Source organism: Ascaphus truei, chromosome 6 (assembly GCF_040206685.1).
Source record: "Ascaphus truei isolate aAscTru1 chromosome 6, aAscTru1.hap1, whole genome shotgun sequence".
Lineage (NCBI taxonomy): Eukaryota > Metazoa > Chordata > Amphibia > Anura > Ascaphidae > Ascaphus > Ascaphus truei.
The window spans coordinates 125,942,852-125,955,876 of NC_134488.1; the positions used below are offsets into that span (position 1 = coordinate 125,942,852).

Genomic DNA, 13,025 nt, shown 5'->3' on the forward strand with positions numbered 1-13,025 from the left:
ATATCATAACCGTGTGGTTGATAAGGGCGTCTGTTGCTATAAACATTGGGGGTGGCTCAGCACCCCACACACTCTAGGAAATGGAAACAAAAAGAAAACAGCGCACAACGCCAAATAGTGAAGCAAGTAATAAAAATGTATTACAATAATATTGGGGTAAGCCATATGGTTGTGTAACATCTTAAAGTGTAACATTTACGTGTGTAGCAGAGTTAATCTTGGAGTTGAAAATGGAGGTGAAGATTGAGGAGGATCTGAACTCTGAACAACAACTTCACAACTGTGACAACTTTACTTTCTAAAAGCTGTGATTCTTTGTACTCTTCCTATCCTCCAATACCTGACCAGTCTCTCCTCCTGTATCTCACTATGCCCTCCCTATTTCTTTTAATGTTTACTGTTTCCTCACTCCTTTGTGAACATCTCTGTTCTCTCCAACATCCCCACTCCCCGCTGCACCATTATTTATACACCTCTCTCCCAACAACTTCTTTACCCGTCAATAAAAAACACCCACACAAATCCTCTATTCACACCCTCTATCTACTCCTTCCTGCTGCTGGGGATCTCCCCTAAGCCTGAAGCCAGACATACACACCTGAACTCACCCATGCATCCCTGCCATCTCTTCCCCTGTAAATGGTGTTAACCATTTCATTTAACACTGACTAACCTTAAAACGTTCCCCACAAATCAAGCATCCCAAAAGCCTGCACTCATGGCTACTGTCCCACAGTCACTTATACCACCCATTGTGGCCAAGCACACCCATCTACAGCACTTATTCCCTCACCTGCCGTCTCTGTAAGTTTCCCATCATACCTCTTAGATTGTAAGCTCTTCGGGGCAGGGATTTCATTTCCTATTGTCTGATTTTTGCTGCGCTTATTGTATTATTATAATTCCCTGTACTGTATCCTTTGTGAAGCGTTGAGTACACTTTTGGCGCTATAGAAATAAAGACATACAATACAATACATATATCCCTTGATACTTTTTGAAAAATATATATACGGTATATGTGTGGTACGCATGTACTGTGTGTATATATATATATTCATTTAACCATATGTGAGATGTCATTATTTCATATTTATTTTTATTTTATCTCATTTTATTATATTTTATTTACGACACTCACATTGGTTGATCCTATTGAACGTTTGTCAATCTTGCTCTCAATTCCTTCTCTCTCATCCATTTCAACGTGGTCTATCAATAGGATAGCCACTTTCCCATTTAAATATAATAATATCATTAGGTAATAATTATTATAATAATTATTATCATAATTCATTTTTTTGTTAAGTCTGGTTTAGTATTATTAATAATATATATTCTTTATTATTAAATATTTCTTAATGATATATAATCCCTTTATAGTTAGCCGATAGATAATTTCACCTAATTATAATTCAAAATTATAATTCATATCAAATTTATAATTTATTAGTTAATTTATTCTCACTCTATTAATTCTAGGTCACATTCTCCATTCATTTGAATTTTTATATAATTTTCTATGTAATCTATTCATATATAATTGTATTTTTCATTAATCAAGTTCATTTATTAATCATTCATTAATCAAGTCATTTTATCCATTTTTTTATAACAGTTTTCATTAGTTTATATAATTTCATACCTCATTATTGTAAATTACATAGTGTAGAGCAGTTTGTGCCATCAATAATATCCTATAGAGATTATGAATACTATCACTATTGGGGCAGGCACTAGAAACCATAAATTGCAGAGCAATTATGTGTGTGTGTGTGTGTGTGTGTGTATATATATATAGATATATATGTATATATATATATATATATATTTATATATATATATATATATATATATATATATATATCTATATATATATACACACATATTGCCATACATATATATATATATATATATATATATATATATATATATATATATATATATATATATATATATATATATATATATATATATATATATACACATATTGCCAGTCAATGCTATTTACATATAAAATGTTGGCTGATTAGTGTGTTTTTATAATATATTATATATACATATTTAATTTAATTTTATCTTAATATTGTCTAGATTTATATACATTTTTAATTATGCATTGTTTTCTTTATATAATATATATTTTCTTCTTTGTTATATATACAATTTATTTCATCTTGCAATATATGTAGCCCTGTAGGAGGACATGTGCAGAGGTACACAATGGAGACTGTTTTAAGGTGAAATTAAAACAAGGCTTTATTGTGCCTGTTGCTTTAAACACAGCAAAAATATATGAAAATAAGCCAAACAAAAAACCTATCTCTCTTTGGAGACAAGCAACACATGTAGCTCAGCCCTCTCTGACTGGGTTGGTTAGCTAAGCTATTTACCAACCCCAAAATATAAACATATATACAGATATATTACAGTTCCAAAAGAAAGTCTTACCTGTTCTCCTGAAGCTGTAGGGGAAATCCTCTCTGCTCTCCTGGGTAAGCATCTTTGTGTGCTACAGCAATGTCTGTCCAGGTTTTGAGGTCTGGTCCCCTTGTCTTGCTATCAGCATACAGTCCAGTCCTTCTGCAGCTCAAGACAGCAGTTCCTCTGGTCAGTCTCCCCAATTGTGCGACTCAGGAATCTCTGCTCTGTCTCCTAGTTCAGCTCAGGTGTGAGCTAAGGAGTCTCACTTCCTGTCTCAAAGGCAGGCTTTTTCTAACACCTCTAATTAGCCAGGTGCTGGTCAATTAACAGCACACTGCTGGATTAGAGGCAAGTTTTCTGAACAGGGTAAGTCCCCTGTTACATACCTCCCCTGTTTGTGGGAAGCTCGGGCTTGCCACGGCCAAAGCCCATCCTTCCACTCTCACTCGAGATATCTCTGTGACTTGAATGAGAGTGGATGGAGGAGAACCCTCAGTCCTGCTTGTATTGGAGCCCTTCCTCCAGTTTAGTAGTGTCTCCTCCAGAAGGTGTTTGAGTTCAGCAGTCCTCAGTCGCTCAATGAGAACTTTTCCCAAGTACAGTCTTTCTACTGACCATGTGGTCCTGAGCTTTCCCCTGTGTTGGGCACTCCTCTTTTTGTAGGCAGACTGTATGGCGACAGTCGCAGAGTGCCTATGCAAATCGCTCTCTCTCGCCATCCTTCCCATGTGCTCCACTTTAGCACAAAATGTCAATTTCCTGGTATCACAAGAGCGCCCAATAATAGCCATTTGAGCCCTCAGTTCTTGAAGCTATCTTCCTGCACTTTTCCCATTCAATGTAGTCGCCATTTCAGCTTCTTTGGGATTGAGTTGCGATTCCAGCTCCATTTCCAGAGAATGTCCTATCTTTTCAGCTTCCTCAGCTAAGGATTCTTCTGGCTTAGATTCTGCACTCCTACCTCTGTTTGTTGCCTGTTGGGTGATTGCAGGTTTGGCTAGTGCTTTCTTAGGTGGCTCAAACTTCGTAATCTTGTTTTGAAGGTGAGTGGTGTCCCCAGCTCTCACTGTATACTTGTCCTCACGGGCATTAGTTACTGTGGGATACCGATGCTTGGACAGAGCCAATACCTTTTCCTGTATTGGAGGCATCTGTAAGTTAGTGGACTGCAGAGTCTCACTCTGTTTCTTGAGTGTTTCCTGCCATTCTCCTTTCATGGTCTTTATTTCTTCCCTGTGCTTTCTCCGAGCTTGCTTCCACCTATCATTCTTTATTTTATGGCACACTGTGAACTTCTTCGCTTGGGCCGCCGATACTCGTCTCAGTTTCTGGACCTTTTTGCGCTCCCTCTTGTACCGAGTCACCTGGTCACTAAGCTTAGCCTCTAGCGATGCTTTGGTGATGGTCAGGGTAGCCTTCAGTTTATCCTGCTGCTTTTTGAGGACGCACTGGGTAATCAGACGTTCCTGCAGCACTTGTATTTCCTTAGCAGCCTGCAGATTTTCTTCCTGCAGAGTTCGCTGCTTCTCTTCGACATTCTTGAGGTGTGTATGCAGACCTTGCAGTTGGTTCTGCAGTCGGTGCTCTGCTTCAAATTTCTCATCTTCCATCCGTTTCTTTATTTTTTCAAGCTCGTGCAGCTTTTCATTCTTTCCATTGACGTGGTTTGTCAACTCCGAATTTTCTTTTTTTAATCTTAAATTTTCTCCTCTTTCAGTCTCTGTACTATTCAGGGCCTCCTTGCAGTCCACCTTCCATTTTTACACATCTGCTTGGAGACGGCTGTTTCCTGGCATGAGACTTCCATCTCCAGGTTTAGGTTCTGAAGCTCCTTCTGAGAGACTTTGAGATCTAAGTTAAGATGTAGGATAGTTTTCTTTGAAATGTCCAGCTCCTCAGTGAGACTGTGAAGTTCCTTTCTGGAGACTTCCAGTTCTGTGCGGCAGCTGTTGATCTCATGATGTGAGGCATCCAGTGCAATGCGGAGTGTATGAACCTCCTTCTGAGATACGTCTACATCTGTCCGGACACTGTTGACCTCCTGTTGTGAGGCATTCAGCTCTATGCGAAGAGTGTGAACCTCTTGCTGGAAGACTGTCATCTGCTTCAGTGCCCCCTCATACTTCCGCTTCAGCTTAGCCATCATTTTATCAGATTGGCTCTGCTTTTCATCCATGGCGGAAATAGTAGAGTTTGCAGTATCTAGCTCAGTCTTGAGTTCGTCCTATTCTGTCCTGGCCGAAGAGTACATTGCGAGCACATGTTCCTGTAGCTTCACGTTATTTTCCCGGAGCCGATCACAGTCACGCCTGGCAACCTTCAGGGCATCCCCAGGGCTGGTCAAGGGATCGTCACTCACCGGTTCCGGCTCCAATTCCCTGGGATCGTTGGTTGAGGGTTTCTAACTATTAGCACCGGACAGACACTTCTTTGGGGTACACGACTTCTGCCTTGGGCCCTCTGGATATTCGGTTATCCGCGGGACGACTTCTCCATTTTCTCTAGGCTGCAGGGCATTTCGGACCCCCTTTTCCTCCGCAAGATCTGCAGATGTGTCTGTTCCTTCCACGGTAAGTGAAGAACCGCTTTTTTTTTCTTTTTTCGCCTTTTCCTGCATATACTCCATTCACATATAAAAGACACTAGATGGCGCTCAAACACTATATCTATGTGCAAATAACAGTGAAAACAATAAATCAAAATAAAATAAAATATATAAACTTCACCGTGCAATAAATAAAAGTAAAAACACTCAAACCCTTGTAGGACTGTTTCAGGGTCCACACTCAAAGTACAATGGAACGAAATCAGGGGAGCGTCAGTACCTGGAAAAAATATATACAAACTACCATAGTGTATACTGCTAATAAACAAAACATATAATACGGTAGGGCTCCAAGGAGCAACAGGGTGCTAGATTAAGGAATATAGTCCATAAACAACATATGAATAGGGAGAACGATATCCCAGAAGAGAGACAACAGAGTCAAGGATAAAAAGCCATATAAAATTTATCCGGAAATGGTAAAAGTCAAGGCTTACAAGATACCAGAGTATAACAGGCGTGGGTAACAGGTTAGAGATGGAACGCCGAGTCGCGACCTCGTGGACCTCCTGCACGTCTGTCTTCTCCACCGGTATCTGTCCTGTGCTGCAGGCTTGATGCCGATACGTCACTTCCGGGTTTCACGGAACAGTTGGCGCCACCGGAGCATCAGCTGGAGACTGTCTCCCTCAGGATGTCACGATGAGGGTTACGCTCTACGCGTTTCACCGTATAGGGTGGACGGCTTCGTCAGGAGTGACGTAGACCCATAGGAGGATACTATTTATACCCTTCCCAATTGCAATGACCTTTCTCCCTACAGGTCACAACATATGATGGTCTAATTAATTGGGTAATTTGTTTACACTCACCACTATAACAGATCTCATCACAAGTTTATACAAATATATTAAAATACAATTTAAACTTTAATACAATATATAATAATAAAAAATAATATTTTTACTCATAACTAAAAATATATAATAAATGACAAAACACATCTAACTCAATAAAATTCATAAAATAATCCCCACATATTTCTCTTATTAGAAAAACGCCGATTGATGTGTCTCCAAAGGAAAAGAGAAAGAAAAACACTATGAGTATTGATTGAAACAGTATACATAATCTAACAAATTCTTTACTCTTTAGTGTACATTTCATAAACAAGTTCCTATATATAAAAGCTTATACTCATATGATTAATGTACACCATTCATAGGAAAGCATTTAATTCGAAATCCACATTAAGTCCCAGTGGAACAAGTGTTTTGAGGGTGAAAATCCAGAAACTCTCTCTCTTTTTCAGAGAGATGATTCTGTTCCCACCTCTCCAGTGTGGTAACACCTGTTCTAATACAGTAAACTTAAGACCTGATGTGTCTCCGTTATGCTTTTGAATAAAATGATTAGACAGAAAATGTGTTGTAATACCTCTTCTTACATTCCCAATATGCTCAAGTATAGGTGTTTGTACTTTTCTTGAAGTTTGACCCACATATTGTAGCCCACATGGGCAAGAAACAAGGTATACTACATGATCTGTTTTACATGTTAAAAGTTGTTTTATACCAAACCGCTTTCCTGTCACGTATGATGTAAAACTAAATTTATCATCCGTCCTGTATTTACAGTCCGTACATGTAGTGCAACCGTAAAAGCCTTTATTTTGTGTTAGCCACCTATTTGCAGTTGGATTCAATTTTTGCAATGCACTAGGGGCCAGTTTATCTTTTAAGGCTTTAGCTCTTTTAAAGATAACAGTTGGTTTGTCTGGGACAATCTCTCCCAGTTTAGAATCATTTTTAACAATATGCCAATACTTATGAATAATCTTTGAAATTTTTTCTGATTGGCTATTGTAGTTTGTGATAAATGAGAACTCAAAGTTATTTTTTGAACTCAACTGTTTCTTGCTTTTTTCACACAACAAATCTTTTCTGTCTAAATTTTCCGCTTTTGTTAATTCATTTTTTATATCCTTATCTTTATAGTTTTTTTCTTTAAACCTATTCTGTAGAAAAGCTGATTGACTGTGGAAACTGTTATCATCAGAGCAGTTTCTCCTAATACGTCGTATTTGCCCATATGGGACATTTTGCAGCCATTTAGGGTGATGACAACTATCCATAGATATATAATTATTAATATCAACACCCTTAAAAAAAGTCTTGGTTTTAATAAGACCATCTTCAATGAAAATTTCTAAGTCTAGGAAGTTCACTTTTTCCTGACTATATTCACATGTAAAATGTAAATTCAACAAATTGTCATTCAGATAATGGGTGAACTGAATAAGTCCCTTTTCGTCACCCTTCCACACAAAGATGATATCATCTATGTATCTACGCCATAGGCACAAATTTTCACCCAGCTCCGCAACAGACCATATATGGTCTTCTTCCCATGCTCCCATCAGGAGATTTGCGTAGCTGGGTGCAAATTTTGTGCCCATGGCGGTACCACATTTTTGTAGATAATATGTACCCTCGAACAAGAAGTAGTTGTGCTCTAAGATGAATTTGATACCATCAAGAATAAAATTAGCCTGTTCATTTGGCATCTTTGAATCTTTGGCTAATGCTCTGTCAACTGCTTTGTGTCCGTCTCTGTGGTTTATGCAGGTATATAGTGACGTGATATCGCACGTCACTAAATACCATCCCTTTTCCCAGACTTGATTGTCTAAGATACGCAAGATGTCAGTGGTATCTTTGAGGTAAGAGGGAAGTTCTTTTACATATTTTTGTAAATAGACGTCTATGTAGGCGGATAGATGGGACGTTAAGGAATCTATGCCTGCAATTATGGGAGAGATTGTCCCAGACAAACCAACTGTTATCTTTAAAAGAGCTAAAGCCTTAAAAGATAAACTGGCCCCTAGTGCATTGCAAAAATTGAATCCAACTGCAAATAGGTGGCTAACACAAAATAAAGGCTTTTACGGTTGCACTACATGTACGGACTGTAAATACAGGACGGATGATAAATTTAGTTTTATATCATACGTGACAGGAAAGCGGTTTGGTATAAAACAACTTTTAACATGTAAAACAGATCATGTAGTATACCTTGTTTCTTGCCCATGTGGGCTACAATATGTTGGTCAAACTTCAAGAAAAGTACAAACACGTATACTTGAGCATATTGGGAATGTAAGAAGAGGTATTACAACACATTTTCTGTCTAATCATTTTATTCAAAAGCATAACGGAGACACATCAGGTCTTAAGTTTACTGTATTAGAACAGGTGTTACCACACTGGAGAGGTGGGAACAGAATCATCTCTCTGAAAAAGAGAGAGAGTTTCTGGATTTTCACCCTCAAAACACTTGTTCCACTGGGACTTAATGTGGATTTCGAATTAAATGCTTTCCTATGAATGGTGTACATTAATCATATGAGTATAAGCTTTTATATATAGGAACTTGTTTATGAAATGTACACTAAAGAGTAAAGAATTTGTTAGATTATGTATACTGTTTCAATCAATACTCATAGTGTTTTTCTTTCTCTTTTCCTTTGGAGACACATCAATCGGCGTTTTTCTAATAAGAGAAATATGTGGGGATTATTTTATGAATTTTATTGAGTTAGATGTGTTTTGTCATTTATTATATATTTTTAGTTATGAGTAAAAATATTATTTTTTATTATTATATATTGTATTAAAGTTTAAATTGTATTTTAATATATTTGTATAAACTTGTGATGAGATCTGTTATAGTGGTGAGTGTAAACAAATTACCCAATTAATTAGACCATCATATGTTGTGACCTGTAGGGAGAAAGGTCATTGCAATTGGGAAGGGTATAAATAGTATCCTCCTATGGGTCTACGTCACTCCTGACGAAGCCGTCCACCCTATACGGCGAAACGCGTAGAGCGTAACCCTCAACGTGACATCCTGAGGGAGACAGTCTCCAGCTGATGCTCCGGTGGCGCCAACTGTTCCGTGAAACCCGGAAGTGACGTATCGGCATCAAGCCTGCAGCACAGGACAGATACTGGTGGAGAAGACAGACGTGCAGGAGGTCCACGAGGTCGCGACTCGGCGTTCCATCTCTAACCTGTTACCCACGCCTGTTATACTCTGGTATCTTGTAAGCCTTGACTTTTACCATTTCCGGATAAATTTTATATGGCTTTTTATCCTTGACTCTGTTGTCTCTCTTCTGGGATATCGTTCTCCCTATTCATATGCTGTTTATGGACTATATTCCTTAATCTAGCACCCTGTTGCTCCTTGGAGCCCTACCGTATTATATGTTTTGTTTATTAGCAGTATACACTATGGTAGTTTGTATATATTTTTTCCAGGTACTGACGCTCCCCTGATTTCGTTCCAATATACTCCATTCACAGCTGGTAGTCCTATGCGGTGTGGCAACCTTTATTTGCAGAATCAGTACCGCTCGTGGGTCACCATCTGTATCCACTGCTTCAGCGAAACATTTGAAAACAACAAACACCTATCCCTTTTAAGGGCTAACTCACTTCTTGAACCCTGACTACGGCTGGAAGGCAAAACACCTATTTCAATGACCATATTACACTTTATTGTGATAGGTAAATAAGGTTTACCTGCTTCAGCAGTCTCTCTCTCTCTCCTCTTGGGATTGGGAAAAAGAGTCCATCTGTGGTTTTGTGAGTTTCAGTGCAGTGTGGATTTCCTGCCTGGGTGTGTCGCTTTAACTCTGATCTCTGCTGCATGTGATTGTTTATGTTGCTCAGGCTGTTTGTAGGCAAAAAGCACAACAGCAAAAAAATTCCACAGTCAATCTCCGGGCCCTTTTAACTTCAAAGGCCACCTCTCATCCCAAACTTCTGGCACCATACGTAGGAGGACATGTGCAGAGGTACACAATGGAGACTGTTTTAAGGTGAAATTAAAACAAGGCTTAATTGTGCCTGTCGCTTTAAACACAGCAAAAATATATGAAAATAAGCCAAACAAAAAACCTATCTCTGGTTTGGAGACTAGCAACACATGTAGCTCAGCCCTCTCTGACTGGGTTGGTTAGCTAAGCTATTTACCAGCCCCAAAATATAAACATATATACAGATATATTACAGTTCCAAAAGAAAGTCTTATCTGTTCTCCTGAAGCTGTAGGGGAAGTCCTCTCTGCTCTCCTGGGTAAGCACCTTTGTGTGCTACAGCAATGTCTGTCCAGGTTTTGAGGTCTGGTCCCCTTGTCTTGCTATCAGCATACAGTCCAGTCCTTCTGCAGCTCAAGACAGCAGCTCCTCTGGTCAGTCTCCCCAATTGTGCGACTCAGGAATCTCTGCTCTGTCTCCTAGTTCAGCTCAGGTGTGAGCTAAGGAGTCTCACTTCCTGTCTCAGGCAGGCTTTTTCTAACATCTCTAATCAGCCAGGTGCTGGTCAATTAACCAGCACACTGCTGGATTAGAGGCAAGTTTTCTGAACAGGGTAAGTCCCCTGTTACAAGCCCCCTCCTGTGTGTTCTTTATACAACATGCCAGCTATAATCGCAGTTTGCTAGCTAGACCAGCTCTGATAGGATGTTCCACGCCATTGTTCAACCAATTACAATGCACGAACTGGTTGCCAAGCAACTCTGTGGACATAAAATTGTAGCTGGCACTTGATTCACGAGCAACCTTTTGAGAAAGTCGCTGTCCAGTGACGAAACGCATCAGGGAGCGGAATTACGTCACCACGCATGCGCAGACGGGCCATATCGAGCGCGGACAAATATTGCGGCCAGGAACTACAGGATCCTTCGTTTGAACTCTAAAAGAACTGGATTCGCCTGCTGATTGAGCCTTTGGAGTCCTGCACCAGCTACCACCATCTAGCAGCTTCAAGTGAGAGTTGGACTGCGGAATCTGGATGCAGTTTAACCTGATTGGAGGTGATTTTATCACATACTGCTAGTTTTTTACCTACCCTTGTGAGTGAATTTTCACTCCCCCCCCCCCATCTCCCTTACCCCTTTCTAATAAATGTACCATTTTACGCTATGGGGCGTGCACTCTCTCTTCTCTTTTTCCTAGAGGTAATCCTTGGATGTGGTTCATCCTATATGAGAGCTGCCAGAGTTGGTGAAATTCCTGTATCACCATTGAGGACATTTACCCAAAGGACTGGTTTTTCATACACTTTTTTCCCCCGCATTTATTGTATGTTTTTTGATGTATTGTTGAGTTTTATAGGTCACTTATAAAGCACACAATCACAGCATATTTATATATAAAAAATTATAGGAATTATCAATATTATTAATATTTAAATATTGCTTTAATATATTTTTTGAATTGTCCAATACTTCACTTTTTTGGCGCTACTTTATAATTTCTTGTTTGTTTTCATATATATATCCATATTTATATATCAATATATATATATAAAATATATATATATAACCATGTTAAAAATGGTTTTTGAGGCAAAAAGTGACACTGTGTGCTCATTTGCATGTCATTTCCCAGAATCCCTTGCTGCAGTGGAAGTGCTGTATGCTGGGTGATAATGGGGAAAGGCGGGGTTGCAGACCTGCCTAGGACATGCAGATGAGCATACAGTTGTCTTTGTATATATATATATATATATATATATATATATATATATATATATGGATATATAGCAAATGGATATATTACTGTATGCTCATTTGCATGTCTTGGACAGGTCTACAACCCCACCTTTCACCATTATCACCCAGCACACAGCACTTCCACTGCAGCAAGGGATTCTGGGAAATGACATGCGAACAAGCACACAGTGCCACTTTTTGCTTCAAAACCCTTCAACATGGTTTCCCTATAGGCTTAAGCTTGCTGCATGGTCACAGCTTTGAGCACAGCCAGGGTTAAGATGCATAGCCAGCAAACCCACCCACAGACAGACTGTTTCGACCTTAATGGGTCTCCTCAGTGTGGGGTTGGTTATGCCACGCTGATCACACTGCTGAACCTTTGATTTATCCCCCCCTGCTGTTTACCGAATCTGCCATCACGGATTGAAAGATTATTGTCTTATCCCTGGCGAATCTGCTGCCGTCGTTCACGGGCTGGCTACATACTCTGAATAGTGTACTGAGAAGGGCGTTCCGCCCACACATCAGCCGGTGTGTGCAACTCTTGACAAACAGAGGAACAACGTGTCCAGCTGCATCTAGCCACAGAGGAGAGGGGATACTCTCAAATACTGTATATCCACTGCCTGCCCTTATCATCCATCGGGTGAGTGGGCAATTCTATCATTGAAGCAGAATATCAGTCTGACCCATCTCATTATTTTATGTACCATTTATAATTTCATTTTATTTATTTTTTATATGTCATTTGTATGTCTTTTTATTAAATGCCAATTTTATTGTTCACCTGTGGATTATCTCAGCTGCTTCTTATATATGTTTTGTATGTTTTGTTTGTCATGTGTATTATACAGTATTATGCTATGCACCTATTTTAATCTTTTTAAGCACCTACTACCTCCATTGGAGACACCTTGAGATCTGCACCTCTACCAGGCTCGGCTGTTTATATCCTTTTTACATATAATTGTATGTCAGGCGCCTTAGATTCATATTTCCGTTCCAGGAGGTCTCCAGAGCTGAACTACTTTACTTTCAGCTCCAGAGACCCCCTACCTCCCCGATACTTCCTTCTATAGGGGGAGCCAGTATCTGTGCAGGTAGCAGCTCCGATGGGGCTTATTGGGGCTAACATAATGGCGGCTTTAAATGTCCAGTCTCTTGCGGACCAATAGGAAGCCATTATGTCATCCCTTGAGGCGGGCACATGATACAGCATCCAATCAGATTGGAGCTGTACCATCTGACCCAAAAATATGACATCATAGGTCATATTTAAGGCCTTGATGCCTCATTTGAGCTCTAGCAACCGACGAGTCAACAACGTGTTTTGGATTTACCATTCGGTTTTTGGATTAACAGATGAAGAAAGAAGATGAAGAAAAGAAAGAAAGAATTACAGATCAAGAAAGAAGAATTTTGTTACCTGGTCCGAATCTTCAAGTTGGATGACGTCGCTGTACGAGAGCGTCCTGATACCCCTGGATTC

The 13,025-nt window shown here is 39.5% G+C and overlaps 1 protein-coding gene across 1 annotated transcript in view; it reads left to right on the top strand.

The window, feature by feature from the left end:
• LOC142497853 (alpha-tectorin-like) overlaps positions 1–13,025 on the top strand; it is a 299,739-nt gene that overhangs the window by 170,463 nt on the left and 116,251 nt on the right. The gene's annotated exons all lie outside the window — the stretch shown is intronic.